Here is an 11723-nt window from a genome sequence, read left to right as displayed (position 1 = left end):
GAAAATTAAAAAAAAATTGAAAAATTCAAAATTTAAAAAAAATTTAAATTTAAAATTAAACCTACAATTTTGAAAAATTAGGTTTCAATCAACCTAAATAACATTTCAAAATTTGCTAACTACTTTTAAAATGTAAATGTTATTTTATAAATAAAAATTAAATAAAAAATTAAAAAAGATAAATAAATATCTTTTTCAGATTTTAAATGTAATTTAAATAAATAAAATAACAAAATTTAAAAGTTAGCAAAATATCTTACATCTTTTTAAAATTACATGATTATAGTTATCTTATTTTAAATTTAAATAAGGTCAAATTATTTAAAAAAATATTTAATTTAAAATATTTAAAATCTGACCTTAAATTTAAAAATAAGATAAGATATAATCAAATTTAAAAAATAAGATAGATTATTACGCAAAAAAGATAGATACTAACTATTTTCAAATTACACTAATATCTTGAATTAAATTTAAAAAATATTAAATTAATTCAATATGATAATTAGAATTGAATTAGGAATAGTAATAGTATAAATACAGAACTACACAAAAAATCGGAAGTTAATTCCATGATAAAGCATGAAAAATCGAAGAAAAAACGAAAAAATTGCGAGCTGTACGGACAGTTTTCGCGATCGCAGGAAAATTTCAGCACAACTCTGATTTTTTTCGAATCTTCAAAAAATCATAACTAATTCAAATTAAATCGAAATTGAGTTCTGTAAAAAGTAACTTGCTTAATTTTTTCGATACTATCCAATAAAAATCATTCCAGAAACAGATATTCAATTATTTTCACGAAAATTCACAAACACCAATCAATCATCAAATAACACTCAATACAACATTACACCATCCAAAAACAAACAAAGAATCGTTTTAAAGTCCAAATTTCTTGCACGTAAATCAATTACCATGGCTCTGAGGCCAGTTGTTGGAATTTATTTTACCAGGATCTTAGATATACTCACAAGTATGTTTATTAACACCCTAAATATGAACTTTCTAAAACGATGAAATAAACACATATAAAGTTTAGTAAACCTTACATTGGGTGCAGCGGAATTAAATGACTCCTTCCATTCAGATATCTAGCCCTTGATTCCTTTCTGTAGCAGAGCATTATCAATATCTGAACCTGGATCTCTTTCTCTGAATCTTTGAGGCTGAAACCTCCTTCTTGCTGAAAGTCTTTCTTCACGATCTTGCTCACTATGATTGAGGTATCACTTGCTGTGTGTGGGCATTACTCTTACACTAAGTATTTCAAAATCTCAATGAGGAAGAGAGAGAGAGTGGGTTTGGCCAAAGATAGGGAGAGAGAGAGGCTCAGTTTTTTCTGAATCAGAAGTGTCAGAAGAAAAGTGTAATTTTCCTGAAGCCTTCACTATCTATTTATAGCATTCCACTAGGGTTAGGTTTGAATTATTTGGCATTAAAATAATGAAAATATCAGAGGTAAATTCCTATAAAAGTGGCCGGCCCTATACTAGTGGATTTGGGCCTCACTTTTTGCAATTTTGCAGTTTTATCTTTTCTGCATCTGATTTTCTCAAAAATGCCAATTTTCTAATTCAACCATTTAAATGCCAATTCTAACTATTTAATAACTATAAATAATTATTAAATAATATTGTCATTTATTATATTTATTAATTGAACCATACAAAGTATCATAATTAACAAATATGCCCCTATAAACTCTTTCTTTACAATTTCGCCCTTACTTAGTGAAAAATTCACAAATAGACATAGTCTAATTTGAGAATTATAATTGATTAATCAAAACCAATTACATGAGTCTTACAAGTAATATTATCTCAACTAGTGCGGGGACCATGGGTCTATATAACCGAGCTTTCAATAAGTAGATCAAGAATTTAGCACTAAAATTCACTAACTTATTAATTCTTCGTGGAATCCACGCATAGAACTTAGAATTGCACTCTCAGTTATATAGAATGCTCTATATGTTCCACCATATAGACACATCATTTGTTATCCATTGTTATAATCCTAATGTGATCAATGATCCTCTATATGAATGATCTACACTGTAAAGGGATTAGATTACTGTTACACCCTACAATGTATTTTATCCTTAAAACACTTGACCCCGTATAAATGATATTTCAGCTTATGTGAAATGACTACTCCACCATTTATGTTCGCTTGGTCAAGCTCGAAGGAGATCATCCTTTGCTTACTATTCGCCAGATAGAAGCTATAGATTCCATGTTTATGCTAGCGCTCCCACTCAATTGCACTACCGTGTTTCCAAAATGTACGTATCACACTGACCTAAAAGTAGGCTTAACTAACAAATCAAAGAACACTAATAGCCTCTCGAGATTGAGCCTAATCATATCAGGATTAAGATCATTTGATCTAGGATCAACTAGGCGATATTGACTTGAATAGATATTACGGTAAGTTTAATAAATCTAAGTCAAAGTTCAATATCGGTCCCTTCCGATGCATACTCCAAGCATCCAACCTGAGCTTTACTATAACCAATGCTCTGGAAAGAACATAGCACTTCTCCAAATGCAAGTAAACTCTGTTGTAGATTATCATATCAGTAAAACCCTATGTCTGATAAATCTAGGAAACTTTATTCACATAGTCATGTTTACTTTCCAATGTGTTGACGGCACACTAAACAGGATCTAGTATGTGAAAAGGGTTTCAGATGAATTTATACATTATGTACATATAATCATGAAATAAATCATGTGAACCATGCAACATTAAATGTTATTTCTGATCAATATTAATAAGTAAATCTGATTATATTGAAATGAGTTTTATTTAGGGAATAAAACCCAACAGTGTCTATATGGTGGAACATATAAAGCATTCTATATACTGAGAGTGCAATTCTAAGTTCTATGCGTGGATTCAACGAAGAATTAATAAGTCAGTGAATTTAGGTTATAAATTCTTGATCTACTTATTGGAAGCTCGGTTATATAGACCCATGGTCCGCGCACTAGTTTAGATAATATTGCTTGCAAGACTCATATCATTGGATTTGATTAATCAATTATAATTCTCAAATTAGACTATGTCTATTTGTGAATTTTTCACTAAGTAAGGGCAAAATTGTAAAGAAAGAGTTTTTTGGGGCATATTTGTTAATTATGATACTTTGTATGGTTCAATTAATAAATATGATAAATGACAATATTATTTAATAATTATTTATAGTTATTAAATAGTTAGAATTGGCATTTAAATGGTTGAATTAGAAAATTGGCGTTTTTGAGAAAATCAGATGCAGAAAAGATAAAACTGCAAAATTGCAAAAAGTGAGGCCCAAATCCACATGTATAGGGCCGACCACTTTTGTAGGATTTTCCCTTTGATATTTTCATTATTTTAATGCCAAATAATTCAAACCTAACCCTAGTGGAATGCTATAAATAGATAGTGAAGGCTTCAGGAAATTTACACTAAATTTCTACACTTTTTCATTCAGAAAAAACTAAGCCTCTCTCTCTCCCTATCTTTGGCCAACCAGTCCCTCTCTCTCTTTCTCCTTGAGATTTCGAAATTCTTAGTGTTAGAGTAGTGCCCACACACAACAAGTGATAACTCAATCATAGTTAGGAAGATCGTGAAGAAAGACTTTCAACAAGAAGGAGTTTCAACACTAAAGAATCAGAGAAAGAGATCCAAGTTCAGATATTGATAATGCTCTGCTACTGAAAGGAATCAAGGGCTAGATATCTGAACGGAAGGAGTCATTTAATTCCGCTGCACCCAATGTAAGGTTTTCTAAACTTTATATGTGTTTAGTTCATCGTTTTAGAAAGTTCATATTTAGGGTGTTAATCAACATACTTTTGAGTAGATCTAAGATCCTGGTAAAATAATTTCCAAAAACCAGCCTCAGAGCCATGGTAATTGATTTTCTTGCAAGAAATTTGGACTTTAAAACGATTGTTTGATGTTTTGGATGGTATCATGTTGTATTGAGTGTTATTTGATGATTGATTGATGTTTGTGAATTTTCATGAAACATAATTGAATATCTGTTTCTGGAATTATTTTTATTGGATAGTATGGAAAAAATTAAGCAAGTTACTTTTTTACAAAACTCAATTTCGATTTAATTTGAATTAGTTATGATTTTTTGAAGTTTCGAAAAAATCGGGGTTGAGCAGCAGGGCACCCGCGCGCGCGGAAATCATGCAGATTTCCCCCTGCGCCGAGAAATCACGCCAAAACACCCCCCCATGCGCGCGCGGACATGTATGCTCAGCATACTGTCCGTAGAGCTCGCATTTTTTTTTTCGTTTTTCTTCGTTTTTTCATGCTATTTCATGGATTTAACTTCCGATTTTTTGTGTAGTTCTGTATTTATACATTTACTATTCCTAATTCAATTCTAATTATCATAATTAATTTAATTAATATTTTTTAAATTTAATTCATGATATTAGTGTAGTTTGAATTTGAAAAATAGTAAATATCTATATTTTTGCTTAATTATCTATCTTATTTTTAAATTTGATTATATCTTATCTTATTTTTAAATTTAAGGTGAGATATTAAATTTTTTAAATTAATTTTTTTTTAAAATAATTTGACCTTATTTAAATTTAAAATAAGATAACTATAATCATGTAATTTTAAATAGATGTAAGATATTTTGCTAACTTTTAAATTTTGTTATTTTATTTATTTAAATTAAATTTAAAATCTGAAAAAGATATTTATTTATCTTTTTTAATTTTTTATTTAATTTTATTTATAAAATAACATTAAATTTTTAAAAGTAGTTAGCAAATTTTGAAATGATATTTAGGTTGGTTGAAACCTAATTTTTCAAAATTGTAGGTTTAATTTTAAATATTTTCTTAAAATTTCGAAATTTTTTAATTTTTTTTTTAAATTTTCGAAAATAAATTTTATTTATTTAATTAATTATTTTTCGAAATTATTTATTTAAAATTAAATAAATCCTACATCCAACTATCCAACTAACGTTGTTGTAAGTTTTTAAAACCTATTATTGCTTGATTGCAAATAGCCATGGTTAACGACAGATCCAATGATCTAATTTTAACTCATGGCTCCCTTAGTCAAGTAAATAATTTGTAACAAGTATATTTATAATCTTCTTTCATCTGTGTATGACCTAACAACATGATAGGATCCATCCAAATTGTGTGCCTGTGTGAGCCTATGTGTTTAATTTCATTATAGATGCATATAGGTTGTTGTTGCTAAGTAAATTATCATAGTTCTTGATAGATTTTATTTAGGCCCATTTAGTTTTTGGGCCTATTCAATTAATAACAGTTGTTCATTTTAAGGTTAAATTCCTCTCTTTTAGGCCTTGTGTGAGAGTTGGGAGCCATAGTAGTGGGTACGACATACTGAACCCAGCACCCCCTCACATGAACCACCCCAATTGTGAAGACCCATTTGCCTGATTTGAATAACTGTACTAGGTTAATTAAACTAGTTTAACTTAATAAAATTAATTAGCAACATAATTAATTTTATTTATTTTGAAATTAATTTAAGAAAACCATAGTTTAAAGAATTTTAGTCTAAGCTAAACTATATGTATTTTCTTGTATTTAATTAAATATCTAATTATAACCATCTAGATTCTTTGTGAAGCTTAATTTAAAATTTTCATTAAATATTCCTATTTAAGTTGATATTTAGTTATCTATAACTAATCAACTTAAATCTGAATATCTTTTGGATTTAAAATTTCAACATTAAGTTGAAGAATTTTAGGAATTGGTTATTAAGATTCTTTAGATATTTTTTTTAAGTTGATATCTTTTCGAATATTAACTTAAAATGGAATATTTTCAAATTAAGTGGTTACAACTTAATTTTTGATATTTAATTAAATTTAAATTTGAAAATATTTAAGTTTTTTTTTTTAATACAACTTAAATTAGATATTTTTTTAAATTTTGTGGAAAAGATACTTAGTCAAATAAGATATTTTCTAGATTGTTATTTCTAGACTACTTATTATTTCTAATATTAAATAGGAAAATATTATACATTGTGAAATTAATTATTTAAATATTTAATTTTGGTACAATTTATTTTAAGTATATTTTTCCTAGTATTAAACTAGAGATTAATAATTAAGCCTTCTCTACACTTAATTATTTATTTCTTGAATTTAATACATGTAATTAATTTGAAAATTAAATATCTAAGTTGATTTTTATCATGATACTTAAATATTTCTTTTTCATAACACTTAATTAAATAGAAAATTATTTTAAGGTTAAATTTATTTTTTTTCAACTTAAACTTAAATAATTTTCTTATTTTATTAATCTAATTTCGAAATTGCATTTCTTAAATGCTTGAATTTCTAATTTTATTTGAAAAATAGATTAAAGTTGTAAATTATTTATTTTAATTTTGGACCAACTTAAATCAATGATTTTTTCATTAAATGATTAATTAAAATAAATGAAGTAAAATATATTTTATTAGAAATTTAAGAAATTAGTCAAAGGAAAATCTAGATAGGTGATATTTTTGCTTGAAGTATTTTTCTAGTGTATTTAATTAAATAGAAAATTAATATTTAAGTTGATTTTCATCATCATACTTAAATATTTGAAATTTTTCTTATATGTTTAATTAAATAGGAAAATTATATTTTTTTGTTGTAAATTAATTTTATTAATTAATTTTGGGCCAACATTAAATTAGAATAATTTTTTCAAGATTTATTTTTTATTTTAACATGTATTTTTGAAAATTGTATCCTTAAATACTTTAATTTTTCGAAATGCAATACATATTTACAGAAAATTAAATTTGAGTTGTAAATTAATTTAAATTAATTTTGTAACAACTTAAATTGAATATTTTTTTTCTAAATATTTATTGGAAATTATTACTAAGATGGAAATAATTCATGTTATTTTCATATCCATCTAAGTAAAATTTATAAATATTAAATTAAAATTTATATTTAGAATTTTTCATTCTAAATTGGAAATTTTAATTAAATAAATATATATTTAAAATAAATAAATTAAATAAAGAGAATCAAAGAAAATTCAACTCTCTTTAAATAATGAGCTTTATTATTAAGATATTCGATCTCCATTGTTGGTTTTACATCGCGTTTGTTTTAGTGAGTAATCCTCCCTAATGGAGGAACGTTCATTAGCAATTTCGCACCGTTTAATCTCGAAAGATAAGTAGTTTGTAAGTGTTTTGTATGGTATGGATCACCCTAATGGTGGCGACCATACTTGACTTGCAAATTATGAAACAATGGTGGAAGCTCATAAGATAGAATTGCCTTGACTCTCGCCTAAACGGGACAACGCTGAATTCTAATCTTGATAGAATAAAAGGTTGCTAGAATGATTAACATTTTAGATGAGATTACAACTCTATTCAATGGATGGTAGCTTTGACTCTCGCCTAAACGGGACACTGATATCAGTTTGTTGAAAACCTTGGAAATTATTTAGGATTGTATGTTTTAGTATTTTCACTTGTCATTCCTACTTGCTATATGTTTAATAATTTCTGAATTGTGTATGAATTTATATTGAACCATGTTATTTTCTGTTATTAAATTGTAGTTTAATTTCGAATCTTCATTGTTGGTCTAACTTGGTTTGTTTATCTAATGAGATAAATCCCTAGTGGATTTTCACCATTAGACATACATAATAGTGTTAGATCTCGAAAGATAAATATTGTATATGCAACATCTAGCTGTTCATCAATTGATGACACCTTAGACTAGTATTTTCACAATATGAAACAAGAAGATTGTATAAATAAGATTACTTTGACTTTCGCTAATCGAAGCATCGTTGAATTCTTATTTATAAACGAAATTATCTTAATTCCTCTTAGCTTATTCATTTCGAATTAGCTCAATAACATATCATTGGATGAATGGTCTATAAATCATTTCATGTCATTCTATATTTTCTCTTAAGAAATTAAATGACGCATATGATTATAATCCCGAAATTCTATTTCCAATTGATATAAATCCTCAATCTTAGAAATCTCCTACTTGTTAGGCAAATCAGACTTAGAGTTTAAATTAGTAGTAATGGTCCAAGAAAGAATTACTCATTATATTTGGTATAAATTTAAGTCTTTGACTTTAATTTTAGATTCCAAACAGAAATATTCTTATATTTCTAATTCCAGATACAATACAGTTACACTTTCACAAGTGTTTAATAACAATTTTCTATCAATGGATTCAAACTGTATGGAATATGAGTTTAGCATTCTGTGACCAGGATCCACTTGCACTATTCTATGAACTCATTGAAGTAACTAAACCTAAGTCATCAAACGACACAACCACATTTTATTAATCTATGGCTATTGTATCTTGTTCATAGTGATTTTGACAAGATCATTCTCTGCAAAGAGTTTATATGCCTATATCCACGGAAAGTTGTTCATCTCATTCGTAGATGGATGTACATTCAGGGGTGGATATGAGTTTTTCGTTGTATTCTTAAAACGATCACTCTAGATTATACCTTATGCAAAGAAATTTGAAATGTTTGAAAAATTTCATTAATTTCTAGCAATGGTTAAAACCATTAAGGCAAGTGGTTAAAGATCTTGCGAACTGATAGGGGTGGAGAAATAGTTAGTAGATATGCAGTTCAAAGATCATTAAATTGATTTTTGAATTATATCCAAACTTACCTCCCCAGAAATTTCGATTTGCATATTGATGATTAGTTACTAGTCGTTGCCTAAATCCTTCTATGGTAATACAATTTCAGAATGATGTAATGGTTGTATACTTAATGTAAATCATTACTAGATTCATGGATGACTTAATCAAAATCTTAAGAAAAGCTAGAACTGTTAACCATGTTTTGTTAGCTATTCTAAGTGATTAGGGGTGGACCATCCCATAGTCAATAGATAAGAAAGTGTTTGTTCAAACAAATACTACTTTTCTAAGATAATGACTAAGTCTAAAAATAAAGTAACAAATAAAGGAGATATTTATTTCTTGATTCCAAAAGTGTTCTATCATCTTATTTGACATATGATGATCCCACTACCTCTGTTGTCTTGTCACAACCGAAGAGATCAATACCATTTAGTTTTCTTAGACATAATTCACAGTACCTTGTTGTAGTGGGAGAGTTTCTAGGAACTCACCTTCTTATGACTTGGAAGACACTAGTGATTAAAATCCATTGTGAGTTTTAACAAGTAATGGATTGTCAAGATAAGAAACTAAGAAGAAAAGCCAAGAGAACTATAGTTTTATCCATTCACATGGAGTAACCTAAAGTTTTCTATTACAAGGACATAAAAGGAAATTTTCGTTAATAAGTCTATTCAATGGACTTAACAAAACTTCCTGTTCCTAGTATTATAGGTTTGAGTTTATCTAAACCTATGGCTTGTGGTATACCTGGTAATTACTTACTCTAATGCAAGCAACTTATTTTAGTAAGATGCTGAAGCATTTTCTTTCTAATGGCAATCTATAGAAGCTTCACAACTTCTTAGGCATAGATTTTATTTATCTAAGGAAAAGTCTCAACTATTCCAGAAAAGATAAAGCCATGAAAGAATTTCTTATATCAACAGTGAGAGGTCTCAGATATGCTTTTGTATGCCTTAGACCAGACACCTGCTGTTGAGTGGGAGTAATGAGTAGGTATCAGATTAATCCAGGAGAAGAACATTGGAAGACAATCAAGTAAATCTTAAGATTAAGAAGAGGAACTATATGTTAGTCGATAAGGGTGTGTTTAAAACTCTTAGACTACACCTCATCAAATTTCGAAATTTGCCTTTGTGCTAGAAAATCTTTCTGATAAGATGGTGATTACTCTGGGGGTGGAATAGTGATTTTGGAGAAGTGTAAAAACCTATCTGAAGTCTCTAGGTCTACCAGAAAGTGACTGAATGTTAAAGTTGCAGGAAAGGTACTTATTCAGTCTAAGGAAAGTTCTATACATTTTTGGCACCATTCCAAATTGCCTTAACTACTAGTGTTATTTCCTGATTAACCAAAAGTAGTTGCCAAAGGTATAGAATCCAGTATCCCAAGAGAGTAGACATATAGAGAGGAATTTCACATTATCAATGATTTTGTGATTAAGGAAGAGTAATAGTGGAGGAAAGGTTGTGGTTAATTCAACCTTTCAGATCCTATTACGAGGAGTTTACTACTACTACACTTGATTTGTATATCAAGGTGTTGAGATTATTTGAAATGCACTTTTTGTTTTATATTAGTGCAAGTGGGAGTTTGTTGGGTTTTATGCCCTAAATAAAACTCATTTCAATATAATCAGATTTACTTATTAATATAGATCAGAAATAATATTTAATGTTGCATGGTTCACATGATTTATTTTATGATTATATGTACATAATGTATGAATTCATCTGAAACCCTTTTCACATACTTGATCCTGTTTATTGTGTCGTCAACACATTGGAAAGTAAACATGACTATGTGAATAAAGTTTCCTAGATTTATCAGACACAGGGTTTTACGGATATGATAATCTACAACAGAGTTTACTTGCATTTGGAGAAATGCTATGTTCTTTCCAGAGCATTGGTTAAAGTAAAGCTCAGGTTGGATGCATGGACTATGCATCGGAAGGGACAGATATTGAACTTTGACATAGATTTATTAAACTTACTGTAATATCTATTCAAGTCAATATCGCCTAGTTGATCCTAGATCAAATGATCTTAATCATGTTATGATTAGGCTCGATCTCGAGAGGCTATTCGTGTTCTTTGATTTGTTAGTTAAGCCTACTTTTGGGTCAGGGTGATACGTACATTTTGGGAACACGGTAGTACAATTGAGTGGGAGCGCTAACATAAACATGGATTCTATAGCTTCTATCTGGCGAATAGTAAGTAAAGGATGATCTCCTTCGAGCTTGACCAAACGAAAAATAAATGGTGGAGATCTCATTTCACATAAGCTGAAATATCATTTATACGGGGTTAAGTGTTTTAAGGATTAAATACATTGTAGGGTGTAACGGTAATCTAATCCCTTTACAGTGTAGATCATTCATATAGAGGATCATTGATCAAATTAGGATTATAATAATGGATAACTAATGATGTGTCTATATGGTGGAACATATAGAGAATTATATATACTAAGAGTGCAATTCTAAGTTCTATGCGTGGTAACAACTAAGAATTAATAAGTCAGTGAATTTAGGTTATAAATTCTTGATCTGCTTATTGGAAGCTCGGTTATATAGACGCATGCTCCCTGCACTAGTTGAGATAATATTTCTAGTAAGACTCATATAATTGGTTTTGATTAATCAATTATAATTCTCAAATTAGACTATGTCTATTTGTGAATTTTTCACTAAGTAAGGGCAAAATTGTAAAGAAAGAGTTTTTAGGGGCATATTTGTTAATTATGATACTTTGTATGGTTCAATTAATCAATATGATAAATGACAATATTATTTAATAATTACTTATAGTTATTATATAGTTAGAATTAACATTTAAATGGTTGAATTAGAAAATTGGCATTTATGAGAAAATCAGATGTAGAAAAGATAAAACTGCAAAATTGCAAAAAGTGAGGCCCAAATCCACATGTATAGGGCCGACCACTTTTGTAGGGTTTTCCCTCTGATATTTTCATTATTTTAATGCCAAATAATTTAAACCTAACCCTAGTGGAATGCTATAAATAGATAGTA

Source organism: Cannabis sativa, chromosome 4 (assembly GCF_029168945.1).
Source record: "Cannabis sativa cultivar Pink pepper isolate KNU-18-1 chromosome 4, ASM2916894v1, whole genome shotgun sequence".
In the NCBI taxonomy this organism is placed as follows: domain Eukaryota; kingdom Viridiplantae; phylum Streptophyta; class Magnoliopsida; order Rosales; family Cannabaceae; genus Cannabis; species Cannabis sativa.
This window is presented reverse-complemented; position numbering follows the sequence as displayed.